General features: G+C 35.6%; 1 protein-coding gene and 1 pseudogene across 1 annotated transcript in view; both read right to left on the bottom strand.

Moving 5' to 3' along the window:
• The window catches only part of LOC102513647 (UPF0462 protein C4orf33 homolog), a 577,478-nt gene that overhangs the window by 57,881 nt on the left and 494,743 nt on the right, over positions 1–24,854 (bottom strand). The gene's annotated exons all lie outside the window — the stretch shown is intronic.
• LOC102506294 lies at positions 876–3,350 on the bottom strand (annotated as a pseudogene).

The following is a 24,854-nucleotide window of genomic DNA, read 5'->3' as shown; positions in this document are numbered from 1 at the left end:
AGCTCACGAGAATTTGGTGGACACTCAGAAGAGTCCAATGACAGCGTGAGTGGCACCTTGACAAAGGCAGCAGTAGAGCTGATGAAGGCTACAGTATTGGAATCAGCTCCTGGTGCTGGCGCAGCAGTACTCAGGAAATATCTGGGCTGGGCAATAGGGCAGGAAAAGCACCAGAAGAGGCTCACTGGTTGCATGAATGGCTGTCTTTGACAGGACACTAGGGAAAAAGACCATCATCGTAAGTAGAGCAAAATAGGGAAGGGAATAGCCCAGAGGATGAGTCCATCCACTAAGTCTTAAAGTAAATTCCTTCACCCTCAAAAAGGAATTAAAACCATGAGAGTTGTGCTAGAACTGTCCAAAGGCCACAAAGCAGCTTGGAAAATGTGAGAACATAGACTAGTATCTTTTTTCTATAAGAAAATAAAATACCATAGATTTTTATTACTTTGTAATATGTAATTAAAGCTATGAGCAGATTATCATAATCAAATGATCTGTCCCCTTGTTGTTTAGCTAACCTGTGTGCATGACTATGTTTAGTCATGTTGAAATTTCATAATTTTGTATATTTTTAGAATCTTCTGTGGATGTTTTCTCCCTAGTAACTGTGACATGAAGTTCACAATGAAATGTGAATTCTTGGTCAAAACAAATGTCAAACATCTCTCCTCTTTTTACCAGTGCAATTATTTGGTTCCTAAACTTGACCAAAAGGCTATTTTAAATTCTGTCTTTTGCTTCTTCTGTTCTTTCCCACTACTCTCTCTTCCCATCCTTGAGTCAGATTTCTCAGGAAAAATCAAAAAAGAATCATCAGTGTCCTAGAGTTGAAAGTGAAAAAAACTACACAGCATTAACAACAATGACTCCTAACTATGTAAAAACATATGTGGGAGAAAGGGGGTAAAAAGTAATCATATTGTATCTGTCTTTTTTATTTTTACCTCAATGATTTTTATTTTAAAAATTGTTATTAAAATCACTCCAGCTCATTGCCATTAACTCTACTTCATAGTTCAATGGTATAATTCTCCCAGTTACATTACACAATGCCAAAAGATTTTTCAAAGTGGTCTTTTAATTACAATTGCAAGCTGATACAGATGGAATTTTAGAGTTATGCAGAACTCCTTACACTTCTGTTATTATAAGTCACTCAGGGATACAGTTAGACATAGTCCCATTTCCCCCATGGGTGATAACTCTTCCTCCACATATGTATTCTGGTGAACCCATTTAAACCCAACACTCAACATGCAGAACTGCTGAACAAAATGGAACTTTAAAGGCACGTTTGTGGCATCAAAACTCATTCTAATCTTTATAATGTTAATAAATTGCCTTGTTTATAATCAAGGCTGACCTTCAAAATCCAGGAGGTTGCTTGACTGCTCAAGCTTTGGTTAGTTTCTGATGGTTGTTGACCTGATCAGTTGTCAATAGATACAGAAAGCTACAGACTGATTTTTTTTTTTTTCTTTAGCAGGAATCACACATGTCTGTCAAGTTAGGTCAGGTAAAGAAAGTATGGAGATTAAATAGGAAACTATTTAATGAAGTCTTTGATTTCCATTGAAAACTCAGCAGCTAGTGTCAATATTTTAATTCAAAATGAGAAGGGTAAGTATACTTAAGCTATTACACATGAACAGGACTCAACTGTATCTCCTATGCTAATTTGGTAACGAACGTAAGATATTTTCTGTAGTGGAAAGGGCCAAACAACACCTGAAGATTTTATTCATTCAACAAGCATATATTGACCACTTACTAGGTATTGACCATACAGAGATGACAATGACATGATCCTAAATATATGTTGCTCATATTGTTTCAGCTTTCAATGTTTCACATTATTTGAGGTTTAAACTCTAACAGTTAGTGTACTTACAGAACTAATCAAGTGAAAAATAAAGCAGTGGGTTTAGCCAGAACTTTGTAATAAAGGCACCAGAGTAGAATAGTTGTTTCAGTAGATATGTCTTCCCCTAAATTCACTCATTACTTGTACTGAGTGGATTTTTTTCTTTACTGAGCCTTGTCGCAGAAATATCCCGTGGCTTCTCTCTTTTAATCAAGGATTTTTTTTGCAAGGTTCTTCATTCTCCTCATCACAACCGGGTGCCAGGGCCTAGCAGGACTTGAATTCTGATGACTCCAATTGAGGCCACATAAGACATTTTCATAGATTGCACTAGAGCATTCATTAAGTTTTTAGCTGCTTGGATGAGGGAAGTGATGCTGTCCAAAGTTGAAATGATTAGCTCTCCTACCCACATTTTGGATCTTAGCTTAACTTGACTACAGGTTTTCAGCTGATGAGAGTAGAACTTAATCTGTTCCAGCAGTCCAACAAGACCTGGTTACATGATAGGTCTAGACATGTGCCAAGTGAGGACATATGTCTTTGATACTTATTCTGATGTAATTTTAGCTGCATAGATCACATCAGTCATATGCTGTGGTGGTCCTTTGCCCGTTGTGAAGTCTGCCATCTCTATCATGATCATACACATCTTCTTGGCCAGAACAATGATATTGTTGCTTGTATCATCCATATCTCAATCTCTGCACCCAGCTTACTCTTTACTTTCTTGAAATCAGCCACTTGCTCAGCACTGTTCTTCTTTTTCTGCCTCAGGTGTTTGAGTCATCTTAGCTGTCAGTTTTCCCTCCAGTCTGAATGCTGTTGTGACAGCGGACCTAGCGATCTTCTTCCAGGTTAGAAACATCTTCCAGTTCCTCTGGGGTTCAAATTACCAAGACTGAACATCTGATATCATGAAATGTATCATAGATCTACTTTGAGATATCCACAAATGGATTAGCATCAAACACACCCAGAGTTTTTACTTAAGGTTTCCAAGGCAAAATTCACCTTTGTTACACACTCAAGAATTACAGTACTTATAAGGATGTTAATATTTCTCATCACACCTTCAGTAAAAGTCCCTGGCTCCTAACTGTCCATTTCACCTATGACAATGTGAACTCTTGCTGCCCATACTCTGATAGCACCTGCAGAATGATCTAAATTACCAGCACCCTGATCTCTCAATGATACATTTGTTAACATCATCAAGGATATGGCTCTGAGATTTAACTTTTGTAACTCAGGAATAGCCAGATAAAAGAGATGCATGGGGCATGGGGCAAGGTATGAGAAAAGGGTGCAGAGCTTCTATGCCCCCTCCGGGTGCACCATTCTTCCCAGTTCTCCACGTGTTCACCATGAGGAAGCTCTGATATATCTGTCTCAACATAATGAATTCCTAAGCACCAGCAAGCAATACTATGCAGTTACCTTTCAGGAACAGTAGTGATAGAGGTATGTATTTTAGATTCATGGGGGCAGAGATAGAATTTAAAACCCTAGGAAAGGATTAGATCACCAAGGGAGCAAGTATAGAAGAGAAAAGTCCATGACAGAGTGCTCAAGACCTAGCAAAGAAGATTGAAGACCAACAGCCAGCAAGAGACAAGAAGAATTAAGAGAAAGGGAAGATAATTGTTTCAAGGAGGAGAGACTAATTTAGTAACAAGGGCAAATGCTGTTGATGGATAAAATAAGATGAAGAGTGAGAACTGGCCATCGCTTTTAGTGATACAAAGATTACTGGTGACCTTAATGAAATTCCAGACTCATGTGGGGGAAAAAAAAAAACAGACTGGAAGGTCCCCAAGAGAATGGAAGAGAAAAGATTAGAAAACTCTTTTGAGGAACTTTACTGCCAATTGCAGGAAATAAATAGGGTATTAGCTGGAGATAGAAGTGTAATCAAGCAAGGGTTCTTTTCAAATAGAAGAAATAGTAGGACATTTGTATACTAATGGTAATTATTCAATAGAGAAAGAAATCTGAGCATGAGATGAACAAAGAGATAACTGTAATTCAGTAGACAAGAAAAGCCAATATCTAGCATGCAAGAGTAGTACTCAGTGTTAATCAGAAGCACAGACAGCTCCTCTGCAGTATCAAAAGAAAGGTAGAGGATATAGGCAAGTGTGTAGCTATCATGGTGGAAGTTCTCTTCTGACAGCTTTCATTTTCTTAGTGAATTCCAAGATAAAAATATGAGATTAAGGATAAGGAAGAAAGTATTGGAAGAATGGAGGAGAATAAGACATGAAATAGATATTTAGGATAGTTGGAAGGGACGTGACTGGGGAAATACAGAGTGATTACTGCAAAGCTTTATCATTATTAACTTGTAATATGTTTACTGTTTTCATTTTAAATTATTCCATCTATTTTACAATTTCTGTTTTAATTTCTAAATATAGTAAATATGACTACAACCTATATTAATGCAAACATGCTTGGACATTCAGTGATCTTTAGGAGTATACAGTGGTCCCTAGACCAAATGTTTGAGAAATGTTGGTACATATGAAAGAATTTGGGCTTCTTCTCTAAGGACAGGGTGAGGAGGAACCAGTCACTGGAATTAATTGAAAATTAGAGAACATGACCAGAGTTTAGAGCTTTGTCATATTTACCTGCTATATTTCACTGAAAAATCTATTTGCCCATTTAACTTTTATAGACAGTTTTTATTCTATGTTAAAGAGCATACAACATCTGTATATTAGGCACTTCTGATATCCCAACTCTTGGCCCTTCTTAGTCCATCCACTGATGTTGTCACCAGCCCTGCAATGCTTTCACTATTTTGCCTGTTGGCCATAGTTGTGACTCAAGCCTGCATCACCTACATCACCCTTCCCTCCTGGGCTTCTCTGAGCCACAGTGTGGGAAGCCCACAGGAATGTACTTTGCTCTCATACATGTGCCCCACCCAGAAAAGTATGGCACCATCATTGAACAATGAATGATGAGGATCAATAAATAAATATTTCCCCCTTTTTTTGCACCTGAGTGGAAACTTCATAAGGCTTCTCACAAAACGCCAAAGGAATCTCTTCAAACCTCTCGATAACCCATCTTTGTTTGGCTTTTACTTCCTGTCTATTCCTTTCTTCTACTTCCTGGATGCTGTCTGCAAATAAAAACAAGTCTGCTTCAGTCTTTGCTTTAGGGGAAACCCAAAACTAAGATAGTATTCAACCAAATTTTCTGCCTAAAAATCCAAGTATTTTCCTGTCAAACTAATCCAAATCCAATCTGTTTCCTGTTAGTGAAAAATAACAAGTGCCATAGAAAGTATATATTTGTAGAGCAAGAGATACAAATGTGAAATGCATCTTTGACAAATAAACACTCCCATATACATTTTTGCTTCCATGTCTTAAATGAATACCAAATAATACATTGATAGTATATTCTCCAGCTATAAAATGTATCCTTGGTTAAACTAAGCTTCTACTGGGTACCAGAAAAAAATTATAACAAAAGAAAAAGTAATAGTACTCAATGAACCAGAAAAATAAAATCTCTTAAGCTTTTAAGATACATCTCCACAATAAGACTGAAGAATAATGGTCAGTGATCTAATTTAACATTTCTCAGTGCCTTAGAATCCTGCATACTTTTTCTGTTTTTAGCAGAAGCATTTCTCCTATGAATTCAATTTCATGCCACCCCACTAATACCATGTAGTGACATCTCATAGGTCATTATTAACTTCCAGAATCTCCTCTGGCAGAAAGCTCTCTTCTCAGGATTTCCACTCAAGGTTTTGGCCCTATGTGAGTATGCTGAGCATACTTAAAAGAAACCAACCTATCCCAGTTGTATTAATAACTCACAGACTATGACCTTCTCATTTAACACATCCTGCTGAGCAGTTATTAAATAACCATGGAGGGAAGTTTGATGCCCTCTTGTTAACCTACCTCACTCATATTGCTGGCCTTGTGGTCAAGACTGATATAAGTTTAAATATAATCTCTGTTTCCTCAAGAATTATTATTCCATTTGTTTGCTCTACTTGTTTATTACATACAAATCTGACTACCTGTTGCTTGAAATATGCAATTTGGGGAAACATAATAGAAAATAAGCCTCAAATTTGTCATTTCTGCAAATGTCAAGTTTCCTTTTAGTATAGATTTTGTAGATTCTCTGGTAAATTTCAAACTATCATAAGAAATAGCTCAAATAACATTTCCTCTTTACAAGATGACTTGACTTTATGTACCGTACAAGCACAGGTAGATTTTAATACCTCTGTTTTCCTCTTTAACATACTAAGTTGTATCACATTTTATTATATGTACTGATTAACACATTTGTCTGTCCCTTTAAGCACTTTGGAGTCAGACCCCACGCCATATACACTTTTGCATGGTCATTGTAGAGCTTGGTGCCTCACACAAAGAAAATTGTTAAAAAAAAATACATAAATGAATGTATAAACGAATGGATGAAAGAATACATCAATCAATAAGTGAATGAATACATGAATGAAAGAACAAATAAACAAATTATTGAGACAAGTAGGATCAATAGATTACCAGGGTCAGAATTCCAGAAGCATAATAGAAAAGTCCAGACCAATTAAGGGAGGTTTTTTTTTTCTTCCATTTTCCATTTCAGTGTTTAAATTGTTCCTGATTTAGTGGAAATGAAAAGAGACTTTTCACTGAATTAATTTTTCTATTTTAATGTTCTTTCTGACTTTAATTAAATAACCTCCGTAAGCTTGTCTTTTGCCTTCATTTTTCTCTTCTCAGAAGTGAAGCAGTGAATGCTCAACTCACAGGCTTCACAAAGATTTCACAGCTCTATTTTTAATGCTTGCAGTAGAGTTGGAGACATACGTTAAGAATTTTTTTAAGTCTTATTATTATTAACTCCAACAAACTGTTACAGAGAAAGGATTGTTCTGATCAGAATTATACTAATTACTTTTATATAATCAGGGATTTGCCATCACCACAGCTTTGTGTGCTCTTACAACTTGTCATTCTCTGCTCGATGCTAAATCCGTACCTCTGTGCGTTTACGCCTTGAGCAGCGGTCAATTCTGCTCTAGACACCAAGGTTTAGAGATTCAGAAGTAGGCATATACAAGATAACAGCAGAATTATAGTTTCTTGTTTAAAATTACTATTTAGAAGTAGTACACAGTTTTATTCACTGGTCTTTCTTTTGCTTTTTTTCTTTGTTTGTTCCCTGGTAAATCAGTTACTCTGGATGTTGCTGGAGTGCGACATGGCAAACCACCTGACAGCTTTGGTAGAGTTTATTTTTTTGTAATTGGACTTAAGAATTTGCTTTTGGCCTTTTGTCTGGAACTATTTCACTTTCCTAGAGTTTTAGAAATCATCAATCTTATATATATCACTTGGGTAGCCAGCTTGACAGTTTTGATGGGCCATTATTGTAGTTTAAATTTCATTTTTGGAAGATTTCATTTGACATTTCAGATTTATTATGCTACCTTGAAAGCTGGCGTTCCAGAGGGCTCTGCCTTTGATCTCAGGTCATCATTAGTTAATGCCAATGATCCACAGCATCCCCCTTGTGTGAATGTGAACTCAAAACACTTGTGAAGTACCATTTCATTGTGGCTCTTTTTTCATTAGTACTTATATTGGACAGTTTGAGAGCAATCTATACATATTATAGAGACTCTCCCAACATAATTTCATTAACTATTAAGATGAATAATAGAAATTACAGTTGTGTTTGATTAAGGATAAATAATAAACTTGTGATTAAGTGATATTTCCTTTTCATAAAAACTGAGAGGAGGAAAAGGAAAGGCAGATTCCAGACTCCCTGGTTTCATTTCTTTCCTCTTTTGCTGGCACTGAAAAGAATTTCTGTAGCTGCATTAAACTAATACAGAGTGTGACTATAATTAATACTATTATTAAAAAAGGGCATTTATAGGTTTACTTTGCTTTCAGCAAATCTATAAAGAATATATTAAAGAAAAATGAGGCAAATAGTCATTTTAATGGGGTATTCAAATAGCATTTCTGTGAAAAGAATTCTGCTTTAATGTTTTGAAAATATCAAGTGGCTCACAAAAATATTTATACACTTAACAATTCTAGAAGGCATTGCATATATTATAAAACATATACTAATAATGTAAGTTATTATTAGGAAATAATTTTTCATATTTATTTATTTATAAGCAATAAAAAGTAATCTTAATTGTGGTGACATATTCTGGCAGTTAGAAATAATTATTCCTTAATTTTCCTTATTCTTTCACTCATGAAACTCTGAATTCCCTTAATAAATAGGAATAACATGGATGGATCAGACTGGGTAGGAGGATGTTTTCCCAGAAATACTTGATTCAATGCTATAGCATTGTGGTTTTCTTGTGATTATTTTCTAGGTACTAGGTATCTTGTTTATTCTCTTCAAATAACTTGAAATCACAACATACCTCTGGTATTTCTTTCATCTATTATGTAAATAATTGTTATTCTCTTCACCAATCTATAATGATGCTTATAATTCCCTTTGTAATGCCAACTGATCACCATCAAACACGCATCGACCACTGCATTTCATCCTCAGTAGATACACTGTCTCAAGTTACTTTAACCTCAGTCACACCTTTTCTGTGTATCTTTGGACAGATTTGCACTATCAAATTTACATCTTATTTTATTTTTTGACGTGTTGTCATTTTGGGTCAGGGATGGTTTTCAGAGAATAAAATAAATGGCAGAGAGCTGCAATGGGAAAATAATGCAGCAGACAATACCCTCTGCTCAGTGTCCAGAAGAGTGCCATTTGGCTGAGAGCATTTGCAGCACTGTACTCTAACGCCCACTGGCCAGATACTGTTGGCCTGCTGCACCTGCTCCTCTGGCCTGAGAATGTGTGATAACATTCAACACATGCATGGGAAGTATGTATGGTGCTGGGGGGGTGTGGGTGTCTGTGTCTCTGTATGTATATACACACATGAATGTTAACAGTGTACCATTATATATATGTTTATATGTCTAAAATCATGTTTTTATTTTTTTATTGTACATAAAAATAGCAAATCAGAGATGTATGAATTGAAGTTAATCTAGTTATGTATAATACCCAATAAGTCTGCAGACCCCAAAGGAATTGAAATGGTAAGAAAATAGCACATCTCTTTCCCTCCGTCTGTTCACAAATACAATTTTTATGTGCTAATTAACTACTGAGGGTCTCTATTTCCTTTGTTTCCTTTTGATCACATGAACTGAAAAGGCGATTTTCAGAAATATATTGATAGTAACAGAATCCCATTACAACAAAAGAGTATGTGTGACCATGTGAGATTGGTTTTGAAGAATTTCATCTCCATTGTTGTCAAAATCACCTTTAGGTATAATCAGCTTTAGGTATAAAAGTAGATTTAGAAAATCCAATCAGTAATATACATTAGAGGAATTACTTATAGGTGTCATAATGATGATGTACATTACTGTTTCAATTAACTTCAGGAGAAATAAAGTTTGACTGTAAGCAATATTTACTGGAATGGAAACTTCTCAACTAAATATACAGAAGGACACTGTACTGAAAAGATTGGGTATACTTTTTTTTTTGCTCATATAAACTCTGAAGACAAGTCCTTCCATATTAGTTCAAAATTCCAATTTCAAATATTTACCTTTACATGCAAACCCTTTATCTTCTAAGCAATGCAGAATTACTGGTTTCCCCTTACACTTTCTTTTCACCTTTCTTCAACTAACCAAACAGTTCTTCTTTGGGGGAAATCCTTTCATCACCAATACAACATTAGGCAGATGAGATAGTCTTCGGTTATCAAAGAGCCCCATCTCCCAGCCACACTGGTGGTTGGGAGGTGCAGACACGCTGAGGCATCAGAGGCCTACCCTGGACTTTTGCTTTAACAGTTGGGTAAGAGGCTCTCTTTTCACTAGGAGAGTCGATGTAAAGATAATGGAAGCCTAGAGCCAGTACTGGCTTGTCACAATAGGGGAAGATACTTCCTGAGAATGAAGCCAACTCTGAGGAAAGTGGGAGGAGTAGCCTCATAACACCATCTGAAATCCAGAGCCCAGTGGTGCCTAGGTAAGGTTTATTCCTTGGACAGCCTCCCCTGCAACCAATTACATGAGATGGTAAATTCTCCTTTTGGTTTCTCTAGCTTGAGTGTGTGTTTGTCATTTGCAACTGAAAGATTTGTGACTAACACACAAACACATACACACACTTGCATTTGACAAGTTGAACACACAGAATGGCACACCTTATCTTTGAAGTGTTGGAAGTGAACTATTAAAAACAGGGAGAGACGAGGCCAAGATGGCAGAGTAGAAGGACGCTCGTAGCTCACCCTCTCCCACAGATACATCAAGACTCACAACCACGGACCCACTCAGCCAACCAGAGCACCTGCAGAACTCCAACAGAACATTGTCCTCTTTAAACGACAAAGACGCCAAAAATCTGGTAGGAGAAAAGAAAAAAAAGAAAGACGAAAAGGCGAAACAGTGCAGGACCGGTCCCGCGGGGAGGGACCGGCAAAGGAGGACTGGCGATCGTTCGCTGGGTCTCCCCTCTCCATCGGAGAGGCCAGCGGGACGGAGGGGGAGCCTCCGAGGTTCGGATCTGCAGGGAGCAGCCCTTGACTGACAGAACTAAGTTAAACGGGCACAGAGGGTCCCTGAGACACCCAGCCCGAGACCCACACTGTGCTGGGAGGGGGTGCGATCTGCTTGCCAACAGGCACTGGGAGCAGCACAGACGACGGCGCCAACGGAGGCACCTCTGGAAACAGCAAGCTGAGTTCCCGAAACACGGCGAAGACAGAAAGACTTATTAAGAGCACACAGTCTCCAGGAGAACACCCCCTCCCCCCCCTTTTTTTTAATCTGTTTTTACCTGTTGTATTTTCTATTACCTTTTTAATTTTTACTTTTTAAACAATTATATATCTCCCAGTTTTAAGCCCTTTTAAATTTTAATATTATTATTTTTAAAAATCATGTCATTTTTATCTCTCTTGGTTTTGATCTCCTGTTATTGACTACACACAGGTTTCAAATACATTTTTTCCCTCCTTTCTCCTTTTTCAAAGGTTTTTAAGAGACGTCTCAACCCGATTGCTATTCTGCTTCAACTTGCTCTTCAATTATTCATTATACACTGTTTTCAAACCCTTTTTTCCTCCCCTTTTTCAAAATTCTCTTTATCATATCTTTTTTATCTGTTCTATTTTTTATTACCTTTTTAATTTCTACTTTCCAAACAATTGTATATGCTTCTAGTTTTAATTCCTTCTTAAATTTTTCTTTCTAAACAACTGTATATGCTTCTAGTTTTAATTCCTTTTAAATTTTTCTTTTAAAATAGTTATATTATTATTTTTCTAAAAATCCACCTGATTTCATTTTCATTTCTTTTGGATTTGATATTCTGTTATTGATTATAAAAAGGTCTCAAGTATCATTTTTTTCCTTTTTTTAAGGGTTTTTAAAAAGATGTCTCAACTCGAATGCTAGTCTGATTCAAATTGTGCTTCTATAATTGATTATACACTGTTTTCAAACCTTTTTTTCTCCCTTCTTTTAAAATTCTCTTTCTCTCTCCCTCCTTTTTTTTTATTTTTTAAGTTTTATTCCTACATAGGCATTAGATAGATAAATAAATAAACTCCTTTAAGGACCACAATAGATAACTGATACTCCTTAAGCCACAGTGCCAGAGAGATATGAACAAGATGAAGAAGCAGAGAAACCATTCCCAATTAAAAGAAGAAGAGAAATCCCCTGAAAGAATGATCAATGAAATAGACATCAATAGCCTACTAGATCAAGATTTCAAAAAAGGAGTTATCAAAGTACTGAATAAACTAAAAGAGATAGTGTTTAGAGATATAAAATATGTCAAAAATGAAATAGAAGCTATAAAGAAGAGCCAAGTAGAATTGATAAACTCACTGGCTGAGATGAGAATGGACCTAAAGGCTGTGCAAAGCAGACTAGATAATGCAGAGGAACGAATTAGTGACCTAGAAGACAGGACAACAGAAAGCACCCAATCAGAACAACTGCAAGATAAACAAATAAAAACAAATGAAAGCAACATAAGGGACCTATGGGATAATATAAAGTGTGCCAATCTTCGCATAATAGGGGTCCCAGAACGGGAAGAATGATCAAAGGGCATTGAAAAGGTTTTTGAAGAATTCATGACTGAAAACTTCCAAAACTTAAAGAAAAAATCAGATATCCAAGTACAGGAAGAAAGGGTCCCAAACAGGAAGAACGCAAACAGATACACACCAAGACATATCATAATCAAGATGGCCAGAGTCAAGGATAAAGAAATGATCCTAAAGGCAGCAAGAGAAAAGCAAAGAGTGAGTTACAAGGGAACCCCCATAAGGCTCTCAGCTGATTTCTCTGCACAAACACTACAGGCCAGAAGGGAGTGGCAAGATATATTCAAAGCCCTGAATGAAAAAAGATGCAGCCTAGGATACTTTATCCAGCAAAGCTATCCTTTAGGATAGAAGGAGACATAAAGAATTTCACAGACAAGAAAAAGCTACAAGAGTTTAGCAACACTAAACCCATGCTAAAAGAAATATTGAAAGGTCTACTCTAAATAGAAAAAGCAGCAGGATGCTATAGAAATGAGAAACTCATAACTGGAAAGGTGATAACTCATGAATTACAAATAAAATAAACATGAAATTGTAAAAGAAGACATCTAAATCATTAAGAGTGGGAGAGGGAAGCAAGAAAATATAGAGTATTTTTTTTCTTTGTTTTTAAAATTTTTTGTTTTCAGTAGGATGGGTTCGAGATATAGTAATGGGCTAACAGACTTACAGAAAAGGGTAACCACATGCCAAAAACTTACAAGGGAGTCACAAAAACCAAATAAAATCCATGATAATACAAAGGAAAATTACCAAACCACAAAAGGAAGAAGAAAGGAACAAAGAGGAAATACCAAATCAACTGCAAAGATAAGTTCAAAATGGCAATAAACACACATCTATCATTAATTACTGTAAATGTTAATGTACTAAATGCTCCAGTCAAAAGACACAGAGTGGCAGACTGGATAATAAAGCAAGAACCTTCAATATGCTGCATACAAGAGACCCACTTTAGGGAGAAGGACACATATAGATTGAGAGTAAAAGGATGGAAAAGGATATTCCATGCAAATGGAAAAGCCAAAATAGCAGGTGTTGCAGTACTGATTTCAGACAAAATAGACTTTAAAACAAAGGCCATAAAGAAAGATAAAGAAGGACATTTTATAATGATTAAAGGAGTGATACAAGATGAGGATATTACACTCGTTAATATATATGCACCCAATATAGGAGCACCTAAGTACATAAAACAATTACTAACAGAGATAAAGGGGGATATTGATGGGAATACAATCACAGTTGGAGATTTTAACACCGCATTAACATCACTAGACAGATCTTCCAGACAGAAAATAAATAAGGCAACAGAGAAATTAAATAATACAATAGAAAAATTAGATTTGGTGGATATTTTCAGAGCATTACACCCCCCAAAACAGGATATACATTCTTTTCAAATGCACATGGAACATTTTCAAGGATTGGTCATGTACTTGGGCACCAAAGAAACCTCAACAATTTTAAGAAGATAGAAATTATCTCAAGCATCTTTACTGACCACAATGCCATGAAACGAGAAATCAACAACAGAAAAACAAAGGAGAAAAAAAGGAAAGCATGGAGATTAAACAATATGTTATTAAAAAAACAATGGGTCAATGAGGAAATCAAAGCTGAAATTAAAAAATATCTTGAGACAAATGACAATGAAAGCACAACCACACAAATTTATGGGACACAGCAAAGGTAGTGCTAAGACGGAAGTTTACAGCGATACAAGCCGTCCTCAAAAAAGAAGAACAATCTCAAATAAATAATTTAACCCACCAACTGAATGAACTAGAAAAAGAAGAGCAAAAATCTCCAAAAGGCATCAGAAGGAGGGAAATTATAAAGATTAGGGAGGAAATAAATAAAATAGAGGTTAACAAGGTCATAGAAAAAAATCAACCAAACCAAAAGCTGGCTTTTTGAAAAAGTAAATAAAATCGAGAAACCTCCGGCAAAACTCACAAAGAAGAAAAAAGAGAGAGCATAAATTAGCAAAATAAGAAAGGAAAATGGACAAATTACAACAAATACAATAGAAATACAGACTATCATATGAGAATATTGTGAAAACCTATATGGAACCAAACTGGATAACCTAGAGGAGATGGACAAGTTTCTGGAAACATACTGTCCACCAAGACTGAATCAAGAGGAAACTGACCACTTGAACAAACCAATCACTAGAAATGAAATCGAAATAGGAATAAAAAAACCTCCCTACAAACAAAAGTCCAGGACCGGGCAGCTTCACCAGGGAATTCTACCAAACATACAAAAAAGAACTCATACCAGTCCTTCTCAAACTCTTCCAGAAGATTGAAAAGGAGGGAATACTCCCAAACTCATTCTATGAAGCCACCATCACCCTGATACCAAAACCAGGCAAAGATACTACCAAAAAAGAGAATTATAGACCAATATCACTGATGAACATATCCGCCAAAATCCTCACCAAAATATTAGCAAATAGAATCCAACAACACATAAAAAAGATTATACATCATGACCAAGTGGAGTTCATCCCAGGGACAAAAGGGTGGTTCAACATATGCAAATCAATCAATGTAGTACATCACATCAACAAGAGAAAGGACAAAAACCACATGATCATCTCAATCGATGCAGAAAAAGCATTTGATAAAATTCAACACCCATTTATGATAAAAACTCTCACCAAAGTGGGTATAGAGGGAACATATGTCAACATCATAAAAGCTATATATGACAAACCTACAGCCAGCATAGTACTCAACGGTGAAAAACTCAACAGCTTCCCACTAAAATCTGGGACAAGACAAGGATGCCCACTATCACCAATTCTATTCAACATAGTCTTGGAAGTCCTAGCCACAGCAATCAGACAAGAGAGAGAAATAAAAGGGATCCAAACTGGAAAAGAAGAGGTAAAAGTGTCACTATAAGCTGACAACATGTTACTATATATAGGAAACCCTAAAAGGTCCTAAAAACCCTAAAAACACAAAAACTTCTAGAGCTGATCGAAGAATTCAGGAAGGTAGCAGGTTACAAGATTAACGTTCAAAAATCAGTTGCATTTCTTTACACTAACAATGGATCAACAGAAAAAGAAAGTAAAGAAACAATCCCCTTTAAAATAGCACCCTAAGTAATAAAATACCTAGGAATAAACCTAACCAAGGAGGTGAAAGAATTATACACAGAAACTATAAACCACTGATGAAGGAAATTAAAGAAGACTTTAAAAAATGGAAAGATAGCCCATGCTCTTGGATTGGAAGAATCAATATTGTTAAAATGGTCACACTGCCCAAGGCAATCTACAGATTTCATGCAATCCCTATCCAATTACCCAGGACATATTTCACAGAACTAGAACAAATCTAATAAAATTTATATGGAACCATCAAAGATCTAGAATTGCCAAAGCATTACTGAAGAGAAAGAAAGAGGCTGGAGGAATAACTCTCCCAGACTTCAGACAATACTATAGAGCTACAGTCATCAAGACAGCATGGTACTGGTACAAAAACAGACATATAGACCAATGGAACAGAACAGAGAGCCCAGAAATGAACCCACAAACTTTTGGTCAACTAATCTTCGACAAAGGAGGCAAGAATACACAATAGAATAAAGACAGTCTCTTCAGCAAATGGTATTGGGAAAAATGGACAGCAGCATGTAAAACAATGAAGCTAGAACACTCCCTTACACCATACACAAAATCAACTCAAAATGGATCAAAGACTTAAACATAAGACAAGATACAATAAACTTCCTAGAGGAAAATATAGGCAAAACATTATCTCACATATATCTCAAAAATTTTCTCCTAGAAGAAATAAAAGCAAGAATAAACAAATGGGAGCTAATGAAACTTACAAGCTTCTGTACAGCAAAGGAAACCAAAAGTAAAACAAAAAGACAACCTACGGAATGGGAAAAAAATTTTTGCAAGTGAAACCGACAAAGGCTTGATCTCCAGAATATATAAGCAGCTCATACGACTCAATAAGAAAAAAATAAACCCAATCCAAAAATGGGCAGAAGACCTAAACAAGCAATTCTCCAAGGAAGACATACAAATGATCAACAGACACATGAAAAAATGCTAAGTATCACTAATTATCAGAGAAATGCAAATCAAAACTACAATGAGGTATCACCTCACACCAGTCAGAATGGCCATCATTCAAAAATCCACAAATGACAAATGCTGGAGAGGCTGTGGAGAAAAGGGAACCCTCCTTCACTGCTGGTGGGAATGTAGTTTGGTGCAGCCACTGTGGAAAACAGTATGGAGATTCCTCAAAAGACTAAGAATAGACTTACCGTATGACCCAGGAATCCTTCTCCTGGGCCTATATCCAGAAGGAACCCTACTTCAGGATGACACCTGCACCCCAATGTTCATAGCAGCACTATTTACAATAGCCAAGACATGGTAACAGCCTAAATGTCCATCAACAGATGACTGGATAAAGAAGAAGTGGTATATTTATACAATGGAATACTACTCAGCCATAAAAACCAACAACATAATGCCATTTGCAGCAACATGGATGCTCCTGAAGAATGTCATTCTAAGCGAAGTAAACCAGAAAGAGAAAGAAAAATACCATATGAAATCGCTCATATGTGAAATCTAAAAAAAAAAACCACAAATACAAAACAGAAATAGACATAGAATACAGACTTGTGGTTGCCAAGGGGGCAGGGGGTGGGAAGAGATAGGCTGGGGTTTCAAAATTGTAGAATAGATAAACAAGATTATACTGTATAGCACAGGGAAATATACACAAGATCCTTTGGTAGCTCGCAGAGAAAAAAATGTAATAATGAATATATATATGTTCATGTATAACTGAAAATTTGTGCTCTACACTGGAATTTGACACAACATTGTAAAATGATTATAAATCAATAAAAAAATGTTAAAAAAAATAAAAACAAGGAAATGTTCTGGAACCTTAGCCTAATACAATGAAGGGATATCTTAGGATAAAATAAATAACATGATTTATTGTTAATCTAATATAACGTTTCTTGGAAGAAAAATATAATACCACTTTTGGTTATATTCCAAGCCCTGATTGTGAGGCTCAAGAAGTCTCCAAACCAGCCTCCAAACCCAGATTTTCCTTGTTGACTGAAGGCTACTCTATAACTGACTTCACCGGACTTCCTGTAGCTTCTTATCACCTGCTCAGCCTAATCACTAAACAAATGGCAAAGAATCATTGTGTGTAGCTTCTTCCCAATTCTGAAGTTGATACAAGACTAACTCACAAAATCAGTTGTTTGCAATTCCCAGAGTTACAAATTATATTTTGTATGTCACCTTACTATCAGAACACTAACCTCCGACTTCTGTTTTTAGACTACATACTGGCAGTTAGGTACTGGATTCAGGCTGACTGTAGGAAACGGCAGGAGTGGGAGAGGGGCTTCCTCTCAGCCTTACCTGTAAGTCAACATGTGGTAAAAGTATCCTTTGGAAAAATGCATGTCTTCTCATAAAATAAAGAATATAGAATAAAAATAAAGAATTCTCTTATAAAGTAAAGAATAGTTTGAGTGTTGCTTTCAGAAAATAAAAAAACAAAACAAAAAACCTTAATCCTCACCAAGTAGAGGGGGAAAAAGAGCTTAGATTCTAAGACCAACTGTAATCTGTTAGTTATATGGAAAAAGTTAGAAAGAAGAGAGAACTCTAGTTCAAAAATTAAAACCAAAACTATTCATTGGTGGTGTACTATTCTTAGGACTCCACTCATATCTACCAACCCATAAGGTACCCGTTTAAAACACTTCCAAATTCCAGTATCTGCATGTCTTTGCTGAAGGCTTTCTCTCTCCAATGGAAACTGTTTTGCTTGTGTGCATGAAAGGCAGCAGGAGTTCTGGAGAACTAATGTCCCCAAATCCAGCAGTTCTCAACCAGTGACTGACAGGAGTTGGTGTTTAAACATAGCTTCCTTACACTTCAGGTGTAAATAAACCTAAGATGCACATGCTATCCACCATTTTCTATAGTTCCTCAGAATGAATTCACTTCCAATTGCCCACAGTGGTACTTTAAATATAAATGCACCCTTTACTGCCTCCTATCTAAATTTGCCACATCTCTACTTTTGTTTTGTAGAATGCCAGCTAGCCAATCCCAAATCCCTGTTGCCCGTTTGCTTCTTTGGGATCCCAAACCGAGACAGCTACTAAAGTTAATCATTCTCTTAGACCCCATCCCACTTATGACAGGTTACAGATGCCATGAAGAGGTGGGATCTAAGAACCTTCTGAATCTGGGCCATATTCATCATCATCATCTTCATCATTATTGTTTTATCTAGACAAACAATATTTGATTAATTAATCCACTATTTTCTATTTCTTTATTCACCATTTCTGTTTACATCTTATTCTCTCCTTCTGGACTTGGTTTCATTCTTTTCATAGTATAACATTTAGTATACATTTTAGTAAGAGTTTATTTGCACTCATAACTCATGGTGTTTTTTCCCGAGAATGTTCTTAACTACCATTTCCTTAATAGGTTTATATGGATACAAAATTTTAGCTAATGACTAGATACAAAATTTTAAGTTGCTAATTATATTCTCTTAGTATTTTAATCTTTTTCAATTCATTGGTTTCTATTGGTGTTAGCACTAAGTTAATCTTTGTAAGTAATATTTTATCTGATTGCTTTTTTTAACTTTGATTACATACTTTTTCTTGACTATTCAGTATTTCACTAAAGTCTGTCTATATGTGGATTTATTTTTATTCATCCTGGTTGGGATTCACCATGATTGATGAACATGAGAAATCAAGATTCTCTTCAACTCCAGAAAATTTGCAAGAGTTATGTCTTTTGTATTCTCTCTTTTCTACCCTCTGTATTCACTCTTTCTTGTTAATTAGAAATATGTTGGTCTACTTATTCATTCTTCCAGGTTTCCTGAGTTTGCTTTCATTTTATTTTATTCCTTTAACCCTCTGTGATTCATTCTGAATAATTTATTCACTTCATTTCCAGCTTGCACCTTTTTCAACAGCTTTATCTAATCTGCCATTTAACTCTGCTATGGCTTTTTTCTTGGGATTATAGATTTCATTTCTATATGTTCTTTTGGTTTATTTTAAATTTTGCTCTGATTATTTTTATAGCATCTTGTTTTTTGCTTGTGTTTTCAACTCCATATTTCATTTTTTAAGATGTTTCACCAGACTTATTTTTTATATCTTATAATTTCATTAACTGATAATTCTATGTTTAATTTAGTTGTTTGTTGTCTATGCTGATTCTTATTTATTATGGCTTATTTCATGTTATTTGGGGTTGTGACTTCCTCTTCACAACAGCTTTTGCTCTGAGAACCCGGCACAACCTGGATTGTGAGTGCTTTGTTCCAGAAAGCATTCACATTTGTTTCTTTCAGTGCTAGCACACTAATAACAGAATTAATTTGTTGGCTTTAGGTGTCCTTGGCCTCTCCCATAATATAAATTAAAAGCTAAAACTTTATGAAGAAAAGGATTTGATTACAAACCCTCAGAATCTTTAATTGCTTTCTACTAAGAAGTTAGGTGGGAAGTTCAAGGGTTCTGACTTTATGCAGTCTCAGCTAATTCCCTTTGTAACCAAAGCCTTGTGCCTTCTCCCTGTGGAAGTGTGAAAAACCATGCATTCTGATGACCTGCTCAACAAACACTCCCATAAAAACCACAGCTGCAGCTCCTACTTTTCATACATATCATCAGCTTTCTTTATTTTTATAGCTTCTTGGGATTTTTCTTATTCCCTTGTTAATTAAAGCATATATTTTAGAGTATCTTACTGTGTTTTATCCAATATTTCTAAATGTTTGGAAGCTGAAAGATTTTCATATTATATATTAGGTTGAGCTATATATAACATTTCCATTTTTGTCAGTCCAAAAGAGTTCAACACCACTGGCTTCATATGGTTCAGTCTAATATTGCCTATGTTAGTGGAAATGAATATCCCTCCAGTCTTTGATCCTGTTAAATAAATGATATTCGCTGGGAATAGCAGCTAGCTTTTTGGTGATTCTGTCAATTGGTTACTAGATATTTGGATAGAATTTGTGGACTATTTCCAAACTAAGACTATTTTCAGTGCCCCATTAGATTTTAAGGTAAAAAATATCACAATCGAATTCTCAAGTTTTAGTGATTCAAGTTAGATTATGGCAATAAGTGCCCAGATGATTCTTTGGGTGCATTTAGGTATTTTTACAGTATTTATCAATATGATAAATACACATTTAAATATAAATCATTAATTTCTTTCATCCACATGTAGAGAAAACCATGCTCTGGACGAACTAAACTCTTGGTAAACTAGCTATTTGCGTCATAGTTTTCTTCTTAAGAAAGCTTTGTATTTACTCTTAATTTTTAAAATAAACATATATTGGCCAAAAAGTGATAGGTTCTCGCTACCTTAGATGTACCAAATTTACTAAATTTATCATTGAAATAAATCACTGAGCAAGACAATCAAAATCTCAAGAATAGCGTTTAAAGGCATTTTCAATGTCATAAGTAAGTCTTTTTTGTTGTTTGTTTCCTAATCTCATTTCAAAATCATTACACCTTTCACAGTCTGGGTTCAGCAGGACAGAAAAGCAAAGTCACGACTTGTTAACAGTTTTTTCAGAGAGCACACTAAAAACATACAGACAACATCATCATAATTTGATCTTATTTACAGTTTTCTCTGTTTTATTCAGCTGCAGATTAAGATTAGCAGGGATTTCTTTAGAGTTATAAATTATCTGGAGAATAAGATGATGCATAAACTGGCACTGCAGTATAGCTGCCTCCATTCAGCTCATAAAATAGTCCTTAAAATTAAATACCTCTTCTCCTGTAACATGTTTGTTTCAATAATAAGCAAAACAAAATATATGAAAACACCTCTCTCATATACAGAGACTAAATGCACTTTATATATCAATGTTCTTTTCACAGGTAAACAACATGATAATGGCACGTATACTGGGTGGTGAGAGTTCATCCACAGTGCATACTTGTGATACTGTGCAAAGACATACCATATAAGTTGAAAAGTGCATTTTCTCTACAGTCTGTTCTGCTTTCCCTCACATGATCATATATATCATTAACGGATTTGTGAAGCTCTTTTAAAAATTGCATGATTCGTATTATTTTATTATCCAGACTAAAACTCAGGGTGCCAAACTTTGGTAGCTGAGTTTTGCTTTCTTCTCTCCTATTTGAACTAATTAATTAATTTCACACAGAAGATGATGATTTTCATCCTGTACACATACAATTCAATTGTTTTACCACAGAGGTCACTATGTTTTATTTCTAACTGGCACATAAACTGATGCCTCCATGCCATGAAGTTTTGGCTGCCATTTGCCAAAACTTCAAAACAGGTTAGGTACTGCCACTCAGTATAGATGGTAATCAGATTAAGAAATCTATTTTAAGATGATCTTCTTTGAAATTCCTGTTTGCGATTTTCTTTTATTGCTGCCTTTATGAAATCATTACATGCTCAGAAGTTTTGTTCTGAGAACAAATTCACACTCAACATTTTAATATAAGTCCTGGTCAATGTTTATATTTATGACTTTATTGTATTTTGTAGTATTTGTGATCCTATTTTATCACTACCTTCATGCTTTAGTGAGTGACTTCTAAGCTATTGATCCTTTTCTGTGAGTTGGGATACAATAAAGCAATATCCCAGCTACAATATAAATGCAAATTTAATAAATTTAATTAATAAAACACAATTTATATGAAAATACCTTAGTCAAGACAAATTACTGCCTTTAAATGAATGTTAGCCTAGATCAACTACTCAGTACAATACTTACAGTCCATTATTAAAAAACTTAATAATTATTATGGATGTAATAGAATTTCTGTGAAAAGCAGTTAACCTCAAACTTCAAATGTATGAAATATATGTGGACAAAAGGTTTCATCTCTTTATATTCACAGAAAATTATCAAATCTCCATTGGACAATTGATAGTCTGCCACACTTTTAAGATGACTCCAGTCAACGAAGAGCCATTCTGTACAGGGGAGGCATAACCTTCATAAGCAGAAAGTAATCCAGCAATTATTTCAAAGATTCAAATGATAAACAACAGTGCATGAAGTAGGGCAGAGGAAATGGTAATGATAAGCAGGAAGAGGAAATGTTAGGCAGGGCCATTTTGATATAAAATCTGTAGCTTCCAATTTCTCCCTATAGACTTTCTGTTTTGTCTTGGTTCCAGTCTATTGAGAATGATGCTAGAAATGCCTGGGGGCATTTACCTGGGCCCCTATTACCTGTGGCCAACTCCACAGACATTTCCCCATCCAGAGACAAGCCCTTATGGCTCTTTTTTTTTTTTAACATTTTAAAAATTGAGTTATAGTCATTTTACAATGTTGTGTAAGCTCTTGTGGTTCTTATGATTACAGAACACACCTTAGCAACAACTATCATGGAAATTTGGGGGAAAAAAAAGATATACTATTCACAAGTCTTGACGGGTACATGACATTCCAGGGACCACACAGTGAGGTCATGGGAAGAGACAGAGTGAGGGGACCTGGTTTCTGCCTTTATTGGAATATGAGAGTGGGCCTAAAGTTTCATGGGTTCACTCTTTATTCGTAAAGCGTAAGAGTAAGAACTAAAGCACAGGAAGGAAAATGTAGGATCATTCAAGTGGTCATTTATCTAGGTAAGCCAGGGCTTTCTGAAAGGGAAATTTCATGAGTGGGGCAGCCTGATTTCTTATCTAGTTCTTTTACTAGTAGCTGTGTCATGCAGCTGGCAGTATCTTTATTTGAGAGGATATCTTTAAAATGGATGCCTCAGGACTCAAAAGCTTAACATCAGGTACTTACACTACATTTACCCCCTCCAGTTAGGCTTCTTCGGCCACTAGTCTGCTGAAACAGGAAAGTAGCATATTACTTCTATGTTGTCCAATACAGCAATCACAGATCTGTTCCCACCTAATTTATTTGACTTATTAACAGCATTGAATTCACAGAAAACACTATTCTCTTGGCTTCCATGATACCACACTTTCCTCTTTCCTATGTCTGAACATTCCACTGGGCCCCAGGTTAAGTTAGCTGCCTACTTAGCGTTAACATTTTCATACGTAATAATTATCTAAAACTGAATTGAATTCAGTTAATCGTTTCCTTCCCTAGTCTTTCTCATCTTGGTAAAAGTCATAATCACTGAGCCCATTACATGTCTTTCTTGACATGTGAACACTAACTCTAAAACATATCCAAAAAATCATCTTTACTGGTAACCACTCTAAGCCAAGCCATCATCAGCTATCAACTGAACTGCTTCAAATGTCTCCTAGCTTCTTTGTTAGCTTATAGTCCATTCTCTATATAAGAACCCAGAGTCATCTTTTTAAAGCATAAATGAGATCATAACACCTCTTTGTCAACAATTCTAATTAAGACCTAAAAGATGTTTCTTGACTTCAGTCATGTCCACATTGCAAACCTTTTTAACACTGGCTTGTGAGGACTTAGCCATATTCTCTCTCCTGCTCCTACAATGCAGTGTCTGGTCCCAAACTGAGGACTTTATACTGTGTATTTTTTCCCTGGAATACTCTTCCTTCTGATCTTCATGTGCCTGCCTTTTTTGAATCACTTGGATCTCAGCTGCAGAGTCATCTACTTAATGAAATGTTCCCTGATCATCTAAATCATCATTCCAGCCACTCCCTAACATATTTACAAGTCTTAATTTCTTTGCAGTAGATTTCACTATCCAAAATAAGCCTTTATATAATCATTTATTAGTTTATTGTTTGTCTTCTCTCCACTAGAATGAAAGTTACATGAGTCCAGAAACTTTTTCTCATTTTTCATTGTATCACCCTTAATTAAAAAAAGAAATATTCAATAAATATTTGTTGAATGAATGGATGGTAAATTAATAAATGAATAATTTGGTAACAAAAGCAATGTGAGATACATTGAATGACAGGAAGAATTAACAATGACAAGTTGAGAAGCTAAATGGCAAAGTAAATAATGATGCCATTTATTTGAATTTAAAACCCAGAGAATGAAGTTTATAAGAGCCATTTTGAATTGGACAAATAGGAAGTAGCAGGATATCAAAGTAGTGACTTTCAGTAGTTTGGATCTCAGTGGAGAGACTGGGACCAGAAAAACAGAACTAGATTCACTTGAATGAAGTTAGTACTTATCACTGACATAGTTGACCTTACTAAGAGAAAAATACAGAAGAGAATGACAAGCTCTGAATGTCTAAGAATGGAAGATATAACAAGTCGTAGGGGGGAGAAGGGGGAAAAAATATAGGTTAGAGGAAAAAGATAAATTCAAATTTACACAATCCAAGAATGAGGTGAGGAGGGTCTTTCCCATACAACTAATGTTCAATGTCACCAACCACAATGAATGTTCAGTAAATGTTGAGTTGGATGAAAACTGAAGAATTTGAACTGGACTAAGATAGTAAGATCTGCAGCCAGTTTGTAAATGGTCGAAGAGTGAGAAAAAAATGAAGTAGTGGAGACAATGAACATGGGCTACTCTCCCAAGGTATGACACTAGACTGTACAAAAATAAAGAATAAAAATTTGAATATCTTTTTAAGATAGAGAAAACTTGAATATGTTTGTAAATCAAGTAGAAATGACCAGAGAAGTGGGAGGATTAAAGATGTAAACTGGAGGGAGGTGAAGATGTGACTAAGGGGTCAGACAAAATGGATACAATATAGTGACTGCAGAGTGACTGAGAC

Source organism: Camelus ferus, chromosome 2 (assembly GCF_009834535.1).
Source record: "Camelus ferus isolate YT-003-E chromosome 2, BCGSAC_Cfer_1.0, whole genome shotgun sequence".
Lineage (NCBI taxonomy): Eukaryota > Metazoa > Chordata > Mammalia > Artiodactyla > Camelidae > Camelus > Camelus ferus.
Note: the sequence above shows the minus strand (reverse complement) of the source record. Positions and strands in the feature narration are given on the sequence as shown.